This window comes from Meleagris gallopavo, chromosome 6 (genome assembly GCF_000146605.3).
Source record: "Meleagris gallopavo isolate NT-WF06-2002-E0010 breed Aviagen turkey brand Nicholas breeding stock chromosome 6, Turkey_5.1, whole genome shotgun sequence".
Lineage (NCBI taxonomy): Eukaryota > Metazoa > Chordata > Aves > Galliformes > Phasianidae > Meleagris > Meleagris gallopavo.
The window spans coordinates 38,860,924-38,877,199 of record NC_015016.2 but is presented as its reverse complement, the minus strand read 5'-3'; the positions used below and the strand labels follow the sequence as shown (position 1 = coordinate 38,877,199).

The 16,276-nt window shown below is 40.1% G+C and overlaps 1 protein-coding gene across 1 annotated transcript in view; it reads right to left on the bottom strand.

Annotated features, from left to right (window-relative positions):
* STT3B (STT3 oligosaccharyltransferase complex catalytic subunit B) overlaps nt 1-16,276 on the bottom strand; it is a 49,992-nt gene that overhangs the window by 33,408 nt on the left and 308 nt on the right. The window lies entirely within an intron of this gene.

Genomic DNA, 16,276 nt, shown 5'->3' with positions numbered 1-16,276 from the left:
GTGTAAAAAAATCTCAGGGAATATCAGCAGATGAGCCTTTTTGCTTATGCCCACATCCCAAAGGTTGAAGGGTGGCACATCTTAGCCTTAGTATCACCATCTTCACCAGTTCTTCTACCCCAACAGATATCAAAGACTTTTTCCAACTCCTTTCCTGACTAGATAGAGATTAGGCACACCAGGACTGGAGAAGGCTGCTGGTTACAGTGACTGAATAGTATGTAGTACTACGTGACAGGATCATCTTTTCTCCCACCCGCAGCCACCTGATCTGGAGGTATGAACTGTTCACCCATCTCGCAAGATTCTCTTCCTCCCTTTGAGGCAAGTCAGTATGAGAAGAATGAAGAAGAAAATTATATGAAACGCATGTCTAATTAAGAACTTAGCTTGAAAGCCTGAGGTGAACATTCGCGTTCTCAACCCACACTGTGAATAAGATACACGTTTGCTATCAGTTAGCAAAGAAGAGCTCTTAAGGACTTGACTGAATACTCGTGTGTACTGACTTTTCTTATTTTAGCTGACATTCTATGAGGAAAATGATGCTCTGCTGTTTTCTTTGCCTCTTTCTATCAGGTCTGTAGTTTGAACTATCTCCTCCTCAGAGCAAGTTTTTGAAGGAATCAAACAATCCTCTTGGTACGTTTCAGAATTAGAAGTCTCAGCCACCAAATTAGCCTAGTTTGGACCTTTTGGGGAGCACTTCAGCTTCACTGAGATGATGCTCTGTGCGTGGTACTGTTAATTTCTAGTGATATTCCTGGTGGTTTTCTGGCAACTATTGAAGATATCTATATTATGATAGGTAGAGTGAATACCTATACCGGAGAAATCTATATTATAATAAGTACAGCAGATGCCTAAAGAATTGTTAAGAAGCATGGTTCTCATTTTCAAAGCATATTTTAATTTCAGCTTGCAGCTGAGCAAAAGCAGCAACAGCAAAATAACTGAGCGGAGGCAGCGTTTCTAGTAGTAGCAAAATTAACTTGAAAACTTAACTAAGCAGCTTGCAATACAAAGCCTGTGAGAATTTTCATTTACATATTATGTACTGCTAATACCAAATCTTAACTAACTGTTCATACTTGAGCTTGATTTTTATTCTACTCTGTGAACTGCTTCCTTAATGAAACAAAGTAATGCTGTAAGATGATTAGTTAGTCCTATTCACAGCGATGACTCGCTATATCCAGGAGCTATGGAACTCTGCAGCACATCACAGCAACAATTACTGCTATATTTATGAAGAGACATCTTCAGCTTTGACATTCCTAAGTTGAGTACTTCTTTGACAAAAGTGCTATTTAAGGAGAATACACAGGAGATGAGAGCATGTGCGGCAGCAGTGTAGTTGCTTCATCCAGATCTTAAAAACATTTAAGGCAAATTACACTGACAGTGGTGAAACTCAGTTGATCCTCCCGTTACAACAGAGGCTAAGATCAGCACTGCTTCTTGCAGGAATGCTGCTGCCAAAAACGCTACCAACTTCATGCTATGGTGTCCCACCATCTAGGTATTTTATCTGGCATTTATAGTCATTAGAGAATGTGTTATCTCCTTATCAGAAGAATGTGTTGAAATTACTCTAAGCCAGCATTTATAAAGGCTTCTATGCACTAAAAGTCTTCAGCTGCAGGTGCACAAAATTTTCACATCTGCATACTCAGAAAAATGACATGATACAAACTGTGAACATTGCAAGTTATCTAAGCAATTCTAGAAGTTAGATTTTAATGCAAATGTGGAACCAATTCTGCAATACAGCATCTAATTAGAGACCACAAATCTAGATTCTTGAAAAGACTGACTCCAAATCTGACATATGCTTTGCATCTAAAGGAAGAATTTATTCAGTGCAACACTTGCATGGAAAAAAACTAATGAGAAAGTTCAGTAACTTCCACTGAAGTGAAAAAAACATACACACTATTCAGTATCAAATTTTAAAACACCTGCTTGCCTATATATTATACCACATCATGATGAAAGTCTTATCTTCAAATTGAGAATTAGCACAATAAATTTTCCATAGTTTTTTTTGTTTTAATGGAAGTACAGTACTTTAATCAATCATGTAATGATTCAATGCACTACACAGCAGTATTATTTCTCATCAAAAAAATGCTTACTTATGCTGAGTTTATATCTCTGGGAGAGTGTACATGGCCATTTAAGCCAGTTTCAACTAATCAATCAGAATTTTGTACCAGAAATACCTACTGGCAAACATTCATGATAGCTAAAGAGCCTCTCCTCCTGCCAAAAGCAAGGTGTTACAGACTTCACATTAAGAACTGAGAAAATATACACTGAGATGTTCAAGAGCAAGAATCAGACAGATTGTGGGTGGTCCTCAGTTCACCTGAGCCAAGGCAGACAAAATTCTGCAAAATGGAAGAGCAGCCAGGCAATTTCATTTCAGAAAAACCCCCATGTTCCTTCCTTTGCAGCTTACAGATGATTGTCAGCTGAGTGGTTTTATTAGGTCTTAAATTTAATATAAATATAAGACACATTCCACAAGCTGCCCCCATTTGCAACGTTCACGTATAATCAAGTGCTTATGTGATCACAAACCTTTTTTTTCTGATAGTTTCTTTGCTCTCCTGCCACAGTTTTGTTATCACTTTGCACACTCAACTGGAATATCTGCACCTCACAGGAACACAAACACCCAGGAGTCATGAACATGTTAACTTAGCTGGTCTGTCACTGAAGACGTAGTACAGGTTCACATAGTTATTACTGAAGTTGATTGAAAATGCTAATTATTAAGCTAAGTCTGCCAGAAAGTAGAAGTAATAGCTTTGACTGAAGTAGGGTTTGTTAATGTCATAATTTCATCCTTTCTGTGGGGTTTAAGTAGGATTTTTTTTTTAATGTTTAAGTCTTTATGATTTTATCTCAAAAGATATGAATATGTAATTATTCTTTGTATTCTGAGATAAGCCTCACCTAATACCAAGTATGTGGAGAAAGTTCTCCAGAGTACCCTACATTTAGATAGACATAACTGATCTCTGCAGTTTTTGTTGCAAATAGAGCCATTTGAAAAGAGAAATACTGCAAGTCGTTGCTTACAACTCTCATGTTTGATTTACTGATGCAATGAAATGGCAGGATGAAGTTCTGCAGTGATGTGGCCATGTAAGTTCAGAAAATATTAAGGAAGAAGTTATTCGTCTTTTTTCCTGTTGCTGGAATGCAGCTTAGCAACTTAGCTCCTCCTCTTTGTAGTATCATTAGCCTAATCCCTAGTGGGGAGGAACAGCAAACAGCCTAAGCAGAAACAAAACCAGACAGCATCATCAGGACAGCAAGTATTTTTCAGGTGCACCATTCAACCATGCTCAATGCAAATCCTGAATACCAGAATGTGTATAGAATAATCATTAAAAAATGACCATTAGGAATATCAGAACTTTTCCAAAGTGTTTGAAAAAGATTATAGTACTCCTGCAGCAACTTCTTGGTATTCTGACAGCCTGCAATAACACAGCACGCTTAGCAAGTGCTAACATCAGGAATTGCATGCTGTTGGTAGCTTGATGATACAAAATGCTAAAGGGAACGTACATCCTACTGCTTTCAGGGAGCCCAGGACATCTTCAATATTTTTGCTAAATAACTGCAAGCTTTTTAAAGCATTCCATGACCACTCCTTATACTTTTCACATAATATACTGCATATGAAACCACAATATGCATCCCATCATCACTGTAGCGGGTGGATGCCTGTCTACAGTTTCAGATGCTTCCTCTGATGCCTACAAAGCTTTTTTATGACCTTTTTTTTCTGTCTTGCTTTTGAATTATTCCATGTCTAAAGGCAAATTATTAAGCAAAGAGTTAGTTTTAACACAAGAAGTTATACTTTGCTTGAGAAGCCTTTCATAACATTTCAAAAATGTTAAACCTAATAAGAAAGTGATGATTCCATTTCTTCCTCAGACTGTCAGAATTCCCATAGGTTTTGATGATTATTTAAACAGAATCATTCAAAATTACTGCAGGGCACATTTGAATGTTTCTTCTTCTCTACTGGACAAACACCTCACTGCAGATAGCATGCTATGACTGATATCAATACTGATGGTGATGTTCGTTCTGACAGTAACACCTGCTTAAGAGGCTTCACTTCTCTGCTCAATACAACACTAGCTCTCAAAACCAGAAAGGCACTAGAGTTATGTTTTTGTTTATTTTCCCCCTGAGCAGTACTGGGTTACTTTGTAGTGCATTAGCCTTGCATCATGCAGCTCTGAAAGCTTTGCACCAAATTCAAGAACATGTTTAAGGATGGTTCTTCCAGATGAAGCAGGCTTTTAATATGACAAAGGCTGCTTAAATTTAGGAGCTTCCAGATTAGAGGGTGGTACATGAGGATCTGGGTGGCAGAAAGGAATTCAAAAGGCAAATAGCTAAATAATAAACTGAGAAATAAAATATTCTTTCCTTGAGAAATGTGACATAAGAAATCAATGCACTGAACAGGACTATTTCACTAAGAATAACTGGGAACAGAGAAGATAGCTAGTTCACAGGGCAGTCTTCATGGTCTTCTAGTACAGAACAAAGCAACATTTCACATCTAAACAGATGTAGTGGACTTACTGAAGTGATGCTCCTTTGCAGTGAAATCTAATACATACTCAGAAAAGAAGGCTAATTTCTGTAATAGTTTGATTTGCAGAATAAAATAAAGGATGGGTACTTTAAGAATATTTTAACTGTTTGAGAGTATCTCTCACAGTCTTAATCTTTATTACATAATAATCTGTGCACTACAACACAGTGGCAGTTATGGAAGTAGTAGTGTAAGGGAACTGCTGAATCACGGCCTGAACCTCTGATTGATCACCTGAGGTGAGCACTGAGCCACAGGAGCACAGGTGAAGGCAATTCTCCTGTGCTGCCGGAAGGGGTGGAGCCTGGCTGCACCTCTGCTCAGCCCATTTAAGGGCTGACTGCCAGTGGGGAAGGATCTCTTCTGGAGATCCACTCTGTGGGAGCTTCATAACCAAGCCCAGGATATGGGTAAGCTTTCTATTTTCTTTTTGTTATTATAATCTGCTTAGCTTAACTCTCTTGTTTATTTCATAATTATAACATCTTTATATTCATTGATTATAGAAGTACCTAAATCAAAGAGTAGTTGAACTAACTTCATGATTGCTTTCCCCTAAATGAAAATAGGGGAAGCCAGGCTGGATCCAAGGTGACCTGGCAGATTCTTTCTACTCTATAAAATTCAAGATAAGTTTAGAAGTAAACAAGACTCTTAGAAAGGCTCAGCCTCCAAGGTTACTTTAACTTCCTTGTAGCAGTTGTGCCAATACACTTTGTCAACTCCCCAAAAAATGAAATAATCTGAGGTGTTACGGTTGCACACCAGCAACCTAGCTGAGTTTAGCAAGTTAAAATAAGGTGGCGTTTCAACCCATGTACTATTCCCTAAAAATTTACTCTTTAGTACATTTTTAATACATCTGCATTCCTCCCACTGCAATCAATTCTCAGTTACCTGAATTCCCTGTCTAAGCTTTTTTTCAGCTGTCCTTTCTGGTAGTAGTTCAAATTCAGTTTAGTTCAAGCTGGACCTTTCATAGCACACCTATTCAGCTCCATCTGTTGCAATATTGTCTTACTGACTTCTGCTGCAATGGATACTGCAAAAATAAAAACTCTTATTTTAGAGTGAATAAGACAAAGAAAGCATCAGAGCAGAACCAGACTATCTAACAGACTATCTAACTACCTTGAGCAACTTCAGTCCAGTGACTGAGGTCAGAGTAAGAGACCTAATTTTATTTAACTCTACACATACATGCATACATATGCATACACACACATACACACACACATGCATGTCTGCTTAAATTCAACATATTTCAGTGACTTGACATCAGTAAACAAATGTTGCATTAGGCAGATAGATATAGCTACCTGCAGACCAAATTCAACTGTATGTCCACAATCTGGAGAAACCTAGAGATAAATTTAATTATGCCCCAATTGAACAAGCTGAAAGGAAAAAAGCATGAACGTAGTCCAAACTGCAAATGAGCAAAGAAGGGTAAAAAGGCAATGCACAACTCTAGAATGGCTTGTACTAATTACACACCCAAATTTAACTGTGGCAGTTATCCTTCAACTGAGCTTTGCTAGTTAAAAGTCATGCAGAAGTGCTCTTAATCTGCTCCAGTGCCCAAATCAGATAATTAGCTTGAATCACAGCTAAAAGCATACTGCTCTAAAGATGATTTAAACTATTTCACCTGATTTTTTTTCCTGAAGCAGATTAGAAGCACTCCATAATCCATTAACACAGACCAGCACAAAGGATGGCAGCCTCTAGATGAGGGCAGAAACCATTGCAGCTGTTTGCAGAGTAGCTACACAGACATTCCCATGCTGAAGGAAATCAGTGTGGAAACAGGAGGTTACCAATAAGATAAGCAAAGACCAAGAAAGCAGATGATAGAAAGTGGTCTTTATCCTTCCCTGAAATAGACAGATAGGAATTTATCTTTCAAACTGTACTTTGCATTCCTGATCCATATTCACTGTCAGATTTATTGTCAGAAGTATGGCAAGAAGAATTTAAAATTACTTCTCCCCTACATCTATTTTATATCTTTCATACTGTTTCCAGTAAATCTAAATCAAAACAAAAATGCAAGTTTTCACTGAATTTTATTCAACATGTTAACAACTGCACCTAACAGTTACCACTATTTCTTTACAGACTATGCACAAGAATCACAGAAGTATGATAATAAAACATGATTTGCTTTTTATTAGGTAACCTCACAGAAGCATTACAGATTAAGTGTACCACAGTGACTACAGTGCTTAGCAGTTAAGAGAGTATTTATAATTAATATTAAATTCCTGCTACGTACAATGTGAAATTAAAGTTGCATGTTTGTGTCTCATTACACAACTGATTTCTAGTATTCTTTTGTTTCACTATATTGTAACTATCAACTTACTCGCCTGTGCTCCTTTTTTGCTTTAGATAACCAGCCAAATCCAATTCTTGTTTAAAATGTGACCTAAAAGGTGTCCTTAAAAGCAAGTAGAAGAAATGGATGTGGGGCAATAGTTTTAAAATGAGAGAGGCTTAAAATTATAGAGGCTTAAAATTATAGACACTCTTTGAAGCTGTGATGCCTTTCTAGCACAAATGCTGTCACAGAAATATTCAGACTGTACCCATCTTTCCATCATATGCCCAGAAGCATGTTCCAAAACACATCACCTCCTTGTCAGGCTGGCTGCAGTAATGTACTACTTGCTGGTAATATCCCTTCTGTCCTATATTACTGAACAGTAAAAGATTTGGGTTTAACTTCTAGTGTCACTTTATTAAGTGGCAGGCCCTGACTCGAGGTGCTGTGTCTTGCCCTTCTCCCTCGCTGCCTTGTAAACTGGGTTAAGGTAGAATGAACAACTGGTTGCACATGAAACAGAATAGGGTAAGGGGGGATACTAAAGCAAGAGGATCAGCTGCAGTTCAGGCAGGGAAGAAAAGAGTATATGGCAGTGGATATGTGAAAGTTGTCAGGAAATTCTCAGGAGATGGTTCTGAGGTCACATAATACTAAATCTTCTCTTTACTCACTCTCCAGAGATGAATTAAGTTGGCCTGTTCCAGGCCTTTCCACACTTCAATCCCCACCAGACAGGATGCTCTCTCAACTTTCCACAAATGTGCATTTAAATTAGAAGACAGAGTGCCTAGAGTTAGCCTTGCTAATTCAGAAAAGGGGCTCAGATCTAGGTGTCCAGCATCCCATGTAACCATTCAACCTTATTTCTGGTGGAACATTAAAACAGCACAGTCAAAGAGCTTTAGCAGAACTATTGATGTGCTCGCCCCTCAGTAAACTGCTTGTTGGTTAGGGAACTCATGGATACCTGCGGCCAAATGAGGATAGCAGACGTGACAATACAGCAGCTCACTGCCACTGGAAAGGGGAGTTTCCCTCTTCCTACATCCAGCCGCATTCCCTGACACCTGCACTTATCAGATTCCTGTCAGTTGCTTTATTAGCATGCTAGAAAATTATCCCAAGAAATATCCAATAGATGATGGCAACTTCAGGAACTCCACCTACTTAGACACTGATAGGGTCATCCAAACCACTCGCAATAAAAATCAGGCTTTCCTTTAGGAAGATGCAAGGAATGTGGGTAAAGAAGCAGTGCATTACAAGATTAAAGAACTACAGGTTCTTTGGCTCCTAAACATGTTTAGCCATAGCAGAACATTTACATTTGTCGTTACCAGCAGAAGAAGGACACTGACCTGAGACATCACAAATTAAGACACTGTCACAAATATTTAACTTATCTATTTAGTGTCAAAATCTATTTTCTACTTGGCAAATGAAAGATTAAAACTGCTACAGTGCAGAATAAATTGTGAGACATATGCAACAGCTTTTTTCAAATATTACTTCAGACATTTGAGGTTGGATAAATTATTCTAGTTACCTGTGTAAGATAAAATAGAGTACTGTAGCATTACACAGCTTTTTAGAAAATTCAAACATTGCATTGGCTTTAATGATCTTTATTCTACAGTAAAGCAAGCCAAAGAGATACCCATTTACTTCCACTGTTAACATCAATATAAAGCCAAAGCTCCAATTTTGTTTCACTGACTTTCTAAATGAGAAGAATTGCAACTTTAAGGCATTTTATCCACTGCCAGTGAAAAAACTAAAGGCACTTTGGAAGGCCTTTAATAGCCAAATGATAAACTTGAAATGTTACAGTTGTGAAAATGAAACTGTCTTTTCCCAGATAAGCACTTGAAACAATATTTACAAAATTCCAAGTTATTCAGCTGAACTTTCCAATGAGTTTGTGGTAAATTTAGAATAAGAAGGAAAGACATTCAAGACACGCAAGAGACAAAAATAAGAGCTGGTGCAGAAGACATGCAGAAAGGTATTTAGGACAAGTTGGCTTGTTCTGTTGTTTTGCTTCTGCCTCAGCAATGTGCACTGCTGTATTTGCAAATCCTCTGCTTGTAGCAGGCAAGCATTCAGGCCAAAATGTGGTCTTTCTAATCAACTCTGTAATCAAGCAGGTCCTTCTCATTCCTTTTTCCTTCAAATATGCCTTTATTGTGAAGACTGAATAAAAACGGAAACAACAAAGACAACAAAACAACATATTTCTTGGAGCTAAAGAAGAAGGGAGCTACAATTTATAGAATAATAATTGCAAAAACAAATAAATAAATAAAAAGCATTGGCAATTGAGCGAAGACTAAAAAAAGTCACATAAAGTAGATTGCCCAGCCACCTATGCTAGAACAGTTTGAAATGACATAATGACATGCTATTTTCCTTTCTTCAGAATTAATTTACCATTCAAACAGGACAGATAGTACCCATGAATGAGATGCATTCAGTGAGCCACTTTTCTGAACAAATGCAAATAACAGAATTGCTGCTTTACATAGTATTAAGAATGCCACCAAAAATCCACAACCAAACTCAAATCCCCAGTGGCAATACTGTTTCCTGAGGGTTTTGTGTGTTGGTTTTCCAGTGAGGAACATTATTGCAAAGGTGTATTGCAATTCTATCTCCATGGATTATGAGCTGAACACAACTCTGAAAAGCTCTTTAACTAACAAACTAAATAAATGCTGTAAATAAAATGCTGTAGAATGTGGTAAGAATAACATCCAGGAATAATTCTCATCGCAGTTCCCATATTCTAGTCATTTCTATTAGACAAGCTCTTTAAAAAATAAGATCCAACACTGAACTTGGGTCTCCACACCAAATATACACTTTAAATGCCACTTTCTGCTCTATGAAGCTCTCATCCGCAAGTACCCAGTTACTTCTTGATGAAGAGAGACCATTTCTTCTGCTAAAGCACAGGGATGTTGCCTCACTTAATAGCAGGAATTCTGAAGTGTAGGAAGAACTCAATTTTCCATATGCCAAAGGAGCTTTTACCAAGAGAACACTGACATAAGAGAAATAAGGAAGCTGAACTGTTCTGTTTGTATCCACGGCCATAAATTAATTCCTTCAGCCGTTTCAGCTTCTGTAAGGTGTGGTGTAATGTTAGGATCCATGTAGTGGTACTTCTCAAACCCAGACCTATCAGCTACTAACATTAAAAACGTCTCAGCTTGATTCCCAGCAACAGTTCAGATAAAAATCATAAGCTCTGCTCAGCTGTGTGGCTGAAAATGAGTCTGTTGGACACACTGCAGATATGGAACACAGAAAGACTACAATAACAGTCCCACTTCTTACTTGTCCCAAGTTCACTTTGTTCTCCAAGCACGTGGTAAATCTGATGGCTAGAAGTTTCGCTAAAGGACTTTACAATAGTAATAAAAAAATCCGTGCATGCCCTGCTACAGAGTACAGATTGCAAAAGCAGCAGCTTTGCCAACCCTGCTAAGTAAAAGGAAGCCCTCCGGACTGGCGCTAAATGTCAGTGTAAATGTACCTCAAAGTGCTTGCAAGAACAGAATTTTCAAGAATTAAGCAGGAAACTTTCTGCAGCACATCCACAGACATCCATTAAATGGGAAAGAACCTGTCTGCTTTGGGAGAGATGCTTGTGGAACAGCAAAGACATTCAAACACATCTACCCCCAGCCTATTTTTGAGTACCTATGGGATTTCAAATTTTCCTGCTAACTTTGTTGTCTGAACCTGCCCCCACAAATCCACACCTCAAATTCAACCTGAGTCAGATTTAAAACATGAGAGTTAAGATTACTTTTTGCCAAAACCAGGGGCTGCTAGAATTATGATAGGAAGCAAAAGAAAACCTTTAAAAGCCACCCTTGACCTTCTGTAATGAAATCAACTTTCCGTTTAAAAAACAGAACATATTAAGCTGCTCAAGTACTAGAATGCCTGCTAAGAGAAGTCCATTTAAGGATTTTCATCATAGCAGTCACTCAATAACACTTGACTAGCTAAAGCATTTTTGAAGACTATTTTAAAAAAATCACACTATTAAAAGCTAAACTCATTGGTTCAGTTTAAGCCAGCCTACAAAACTGATACATTTTGCTTTTCAAGTTTCATTCCACAGATCAATAGAAGGGTGGGCACTGTGCAAGCACTGTCTCATCTCCCATGTTTTCCAGGAGATGCTGTAAGGACAGTCTCTCCGCACACTCCCTCTGCATTTTATCAGTGCTGTTCCTCTTACCTTCTCATCCATAACCCCATTATTGCAAGCATATGAAGCTTTCTACCCTATTAAAAGTTGGGCTAGTGAAGAAAGAAACAATACCAACAGTAAATGTGATAGAAAACGATAGGAGAAATGGAACAGAGCTACATGAATGGCAGACACTTCAAAACCACAAGGGGAACTGCTTTTAGCTTCTTTGGCCTACAGCCTGGTAAACTTTGAGCCTTCCCACTCAGAGTCTCTCTGTTATACTTGCAACTTTGCCCAACGTGTCTTCGTCAGACTGTACTCCTTCCATTAAATTTCTAATACTTACAATTTTCTGCAATTTCCTAAGCAACAGAAAAGTCCAATACACTCAATTTCACATCTTCTTGTCTTGGTACCATATCAACCTTCTTGAGAAGATTGCTTCCAAATGGCCAAGTATCTATACATGGAAAGGCTGTTCAAGTCCCTGGTCATTGAGTAAGTAGACTTACTCAATCTAGAAAGTGCTAAAATCCAACGGCCCTCCTTTGCTGACAGGATTTTGAAATATATTCCTATCAAATGGAAACAGAATATTTCTCATTTTGTAGAATCTAAAGGCTTGTGAATGAAGAAAATATAATAAGTTTTTAACATTAATTTCTTGACATTTTCCAGCATCTCAGAATCAATCCGATATATCAATCCAATAATTCACACTGAATTGGAACCAAATGTTTTCCCAACGTCTGGAAGTTGTCAAAGATTATAAACAAGAGGAGGTGGTTGGGAAAAGAATGTTAAAGTGGGTGGGAGATGCTTCCTAAACAGATCTGCAATCACTTGCTCACCTCCCGTAAGATTACAGGATGGGGTGAGAGCGTCCAGAATGGCAGCAGTTTGGAAATGATGGTGCCTGCCACCACTCAAGACCAACACATTTACTGTGTGACTTGCTGTCCGGTTGCCCATCAAGAAGAGCCACCAGCAGGTGAGCAATGGGCAGATGAATTACCTGGGTAGGCCACATCCACTCATAGCTTACAGACACGGCGATATGTTAACTGAGATTATCTACTTTATAAACACATCGTCATTCTCCATAGCTAATTTTTCCCCCTTATGAACACTTGTTTAAGGTTCCATCATTCACTGCTACCTACCTTTCTCTCATCACTCTTGTTGCTCCACTCTTAACATGCTGTTTCTACATGTACGCACCTTTATCCCAACCTGATTTTATCCTGTAAAATCAGTTGCTATTTGCATTCTCTCCTCACGCTCATGAATAAATAAAAAATAAAGAGACTAAAATGCAATATAAAAATTGATTGTGGGCAGGTTTGGAGAACTAAAATGCTACACTATTTTGACAATTTTCCTCACTGAATCAACTCACCATGAGTGCTTTACAATATGCACAAAGGAAAAAGCAGGACTGCACTGTAGGTGACAGGAGAACTTCTACTCCAAAAAGCAACCATCAGATCAGCAAACTACAATGCAAACCTATAGCCTTGCTCTCTCCCAACAAAATCAATACATTAACACAAACTTCAGTGTTTGATCAACTCTATACACTTCCATGTTTACTTGAGTCACACTCTGGATTTTAATGAAGATTTCATATTTTAGTTAAATGTGTTAATTTATGTTTCCATTAATATAAAGTTCCTAACTGCTCAAGAATCCATCAAGTGTACAGTGCTTGAGCCAAGGGAAACATCTGTCTGTGCTCAAGGTAAAATCCTAATTTCCCTCAACCTGCCTACCTCTGAAATGCCATCACACTGGCCTTACTCTTATTTTTGCCAGTTTATTGCCAATCACCACAGTCCACTAACAGCAGCTGATGATATCAGTGATGAGAAAGTAGACTTTTATTGTGTATACAAACCACACTTCCCCATAGCACAATTATGTGAAGTATGATACAACAGCTGTCGCAATGACAGAGGGTGGTTTGAACTGAACAGTGGTGCCAGGTTGGAAGAGGTAAAGATGCGCACAAGCTTGCAGCAATGCTGTTCAGCACCAGAGCTGGTAGGACACAACATGCCTGGAAACAGGAGGCAAACCTGGCTGACAAGATCACGCTGGTGCTGCACGGCACGTGTGAAGACGTCTCGTGCTCAGGCACAAGAGTTTCCGCGTTCCTGTTTCAGCCAGCTCTTTTAGTCCTATGGTAACTGAGTTTCCAAGTCTAGTGTTTAGAAAGCTGTTAAAATTCTCAGGAAAGACAAAAGTTTGACTTAATGCCATGGGATATGATTAATGATTCAGATACGTTTCTCACATGTGACAGCTGTGAGAGCTGTGCAAACAGAACGAATGGCGCTGTTTTGATAGCACTCACTGAAGACTACCGATGCACCACAGGTTGCTCCTGCTTTAGTCAGTAGCAGTACCAGTGTGTGGCAGGATGCAACCGTATTGGTAGACTTATCTGCCTCATATGTGTACACGCTCAGCTTATAGAGGTTACTGTGAGTACGTGTGATGTGAGCGGCTACGTGACATAGCGTAGCAGCAGGTTGGGGTTGCACACTGGATGCAAAGCAGCAGGTAAGGGGTAAAGCAGTCCCCGTTCTGCTATTCTGTAAGTCTGGTTGCCTTGGTTGGGCAGCCATGGTGGCACTTAAGGCAACACCTGAAAAGAGGAAGGAAGAAGCTGGACAGCTGGGTTAAGCGCAGCTGTACTTTCATGAACACACCTCACTGCACACTCAGAAGTGCGTAGCACAAAAATGATGCTCTTGGTTCACCCAGCTGCCAGACTAACCAACCCATGAACTAAATTTTAGGCAGAAAACCTGTCTACCCTAGTGCATACTGGAACCACTGCCCAAGTTTCAAGTTCTTGGTCTGATAACAAAATTCAGAAGTGCTGAAGGCTTTGCCAATAGCCAAGAATAGCTTCCAGTCAGTGCTGACTGACTCCACACATCAGCTCCCAACCCAGGAGCTGACAAAAATTACACATGTTTTTCACAGTCTCTGGACCAGCTGAAGCATGGGAAGTAAACAAAGCATGGGAAATAGAGTGGCAATACTATTTGAAAGAGGTATTCAGCGTGAAAGAAAACAGTAATCCCAGTAATGATAATCAGGCCACAAGTTTGTAGGGCAGCATGGTGACAACAAAATGCCAGCTTGTTTTCCCTCAAACGAGTGCTGTATTGTAACGGAGATCAAAAGCAAATACTGCCCTCTGTACTGCACTGGCCTGTCTATACATTTGGGCCATTTCTGGAAGAAGTGACACCTGAAGAAAAGCTTGGAAGCAAGTTGTACAGAGCACCCCAGCCCCTCCAATAAAACCCTCACCTTACCAGCAGAAACCTATCTGGAAGCAGATGCTAGAGATAACAGAGTATTTGATCCAATTAACTTGCTGATAACCCAAAGCAAGCCTCCCTTTGCTTCCACCCTAGATTCCCTATGTTTCTTATGTGCACAGGGGAAAAGGGATTTCCTAAGTATAGGAGAAAGCTTCCTACACCTCAGTGGCAATGTTTTCCATTCCAAAGATTAACAGATTCGCTTAATGCTCCTGATTTTACCACACAGGCCACAGCTTTCTCTCATCACAAAACAAATAACAGAGAACAGATGCGTACACCCTACACAGGCTTGACAGAAAAAGCCAAAGGAATGGAAAACAACATGGAACTGTTTCACTGATGCCTAAAGGGAAACGGAAGCTGTTCACCTGTACAATCTGCTAAAGAAGTGGTTAAAAAAATAAAAATAGGGCACTGCTAATCTCTTTTCATAAGCGCTTTTCCCACATCAGATTCAGGTTTATAAGACCCTTATAACTGTGAAAAAAACACTCATTCCTCACTACTTGGCAGTATTTGGGAAGATCGCTGTTCGCTTTCTCCATCGACATCACTGCTGCAATAGAGAACACACTTCTTTTCCCCCAGTTTCTACCATTTTAGGTTCTCTTTCCTACTAATTAACTTAAGTGCATTTGCCTCCGCTGTTCCTGGCGTGCAGCAACATGACACTGACTGGCATGGCTCTAGACAATTCTCTGCTTCCCACAGACCTGCACTGAAACCACTGAGTTCTGTCAACTTTGCAGCTCCCCACGAGCAGAGCTCCATGCAACAGCACAGCAGCGGTGCCCTATTTGCACGCGCAGGAAGATGACTGTGCATCCCGTCACACTGCAGGTTATCTTCACAGCCATCACCGGGGCCACAAACTGAGCTCTCCTGGCACGTTCTTAATGTCCTTCAAGGCTTAGTGGCGAGTTACACAACCCATTGCTGTGCAATTTCCATTCATCCAAGGATGAGCCTTCTGATTACAGAAACCAGATAAAGTTGTGCAAAGACGTCATTTGTATCAAGTTTCCTCCACCACTGATTTTTTTGCTTAGATTTAGATCAGAAGAGCCTTAAAAACCACTCCCCAGGACGTGACCCTGGGGGTTATATGCTAGCTGCAGCTGCATGTAGCCGTGCTCCCCGCTGTTAACTTTATTAATTAAGAGTTTGCATTCCTCCCTTCTGCGTTTGCAGAAACAGCACTTAAATTTTGGGCGACTGCTTGGCGCTCTGCAGACATTTGGCTTTCAGATCACAAAGCACGGATTGCTTCGTGCAACGCTTAAAAACAAAGCGATTCCTTGTTCCCTCCGCCTGTTCTGTGCCACGATTTCTGAATGGATTACATGAGAGACAGGGAGGGGGAAAAAAAACCACCACACACACACACAGAAAAGAGGAAGTTGTGCTTTTGGACCGCCACAGCGGAGCGCACGCTTTGCAGAAGGGGTGTAGTTGCAGCAACAATTTAAGGTTTCGATGATCTTAACGCGGATTTCAAAACAAAGCACCTCCCTCCTTCGCGTGGCAGCAGCCCTGCGAGACGGGACGTCGGATGGAAAAGACGGCGCTCGTTATCCCCAGCCTCCCGCCGCGCCGCTCCGCGCCTAACGCAAAGTTGCGGATAAGCGCGGTCGGGACGCGGGCACGTCCTCGCACGGCGCTGTCACTGCCACGGAGCCCCGACCGAGCCGGGGAAGGACGGAGCCCCGCGCACGACGCCCCGCTCCCTCCCTCCTTCTTTCCCTCCCTCCCTCCTG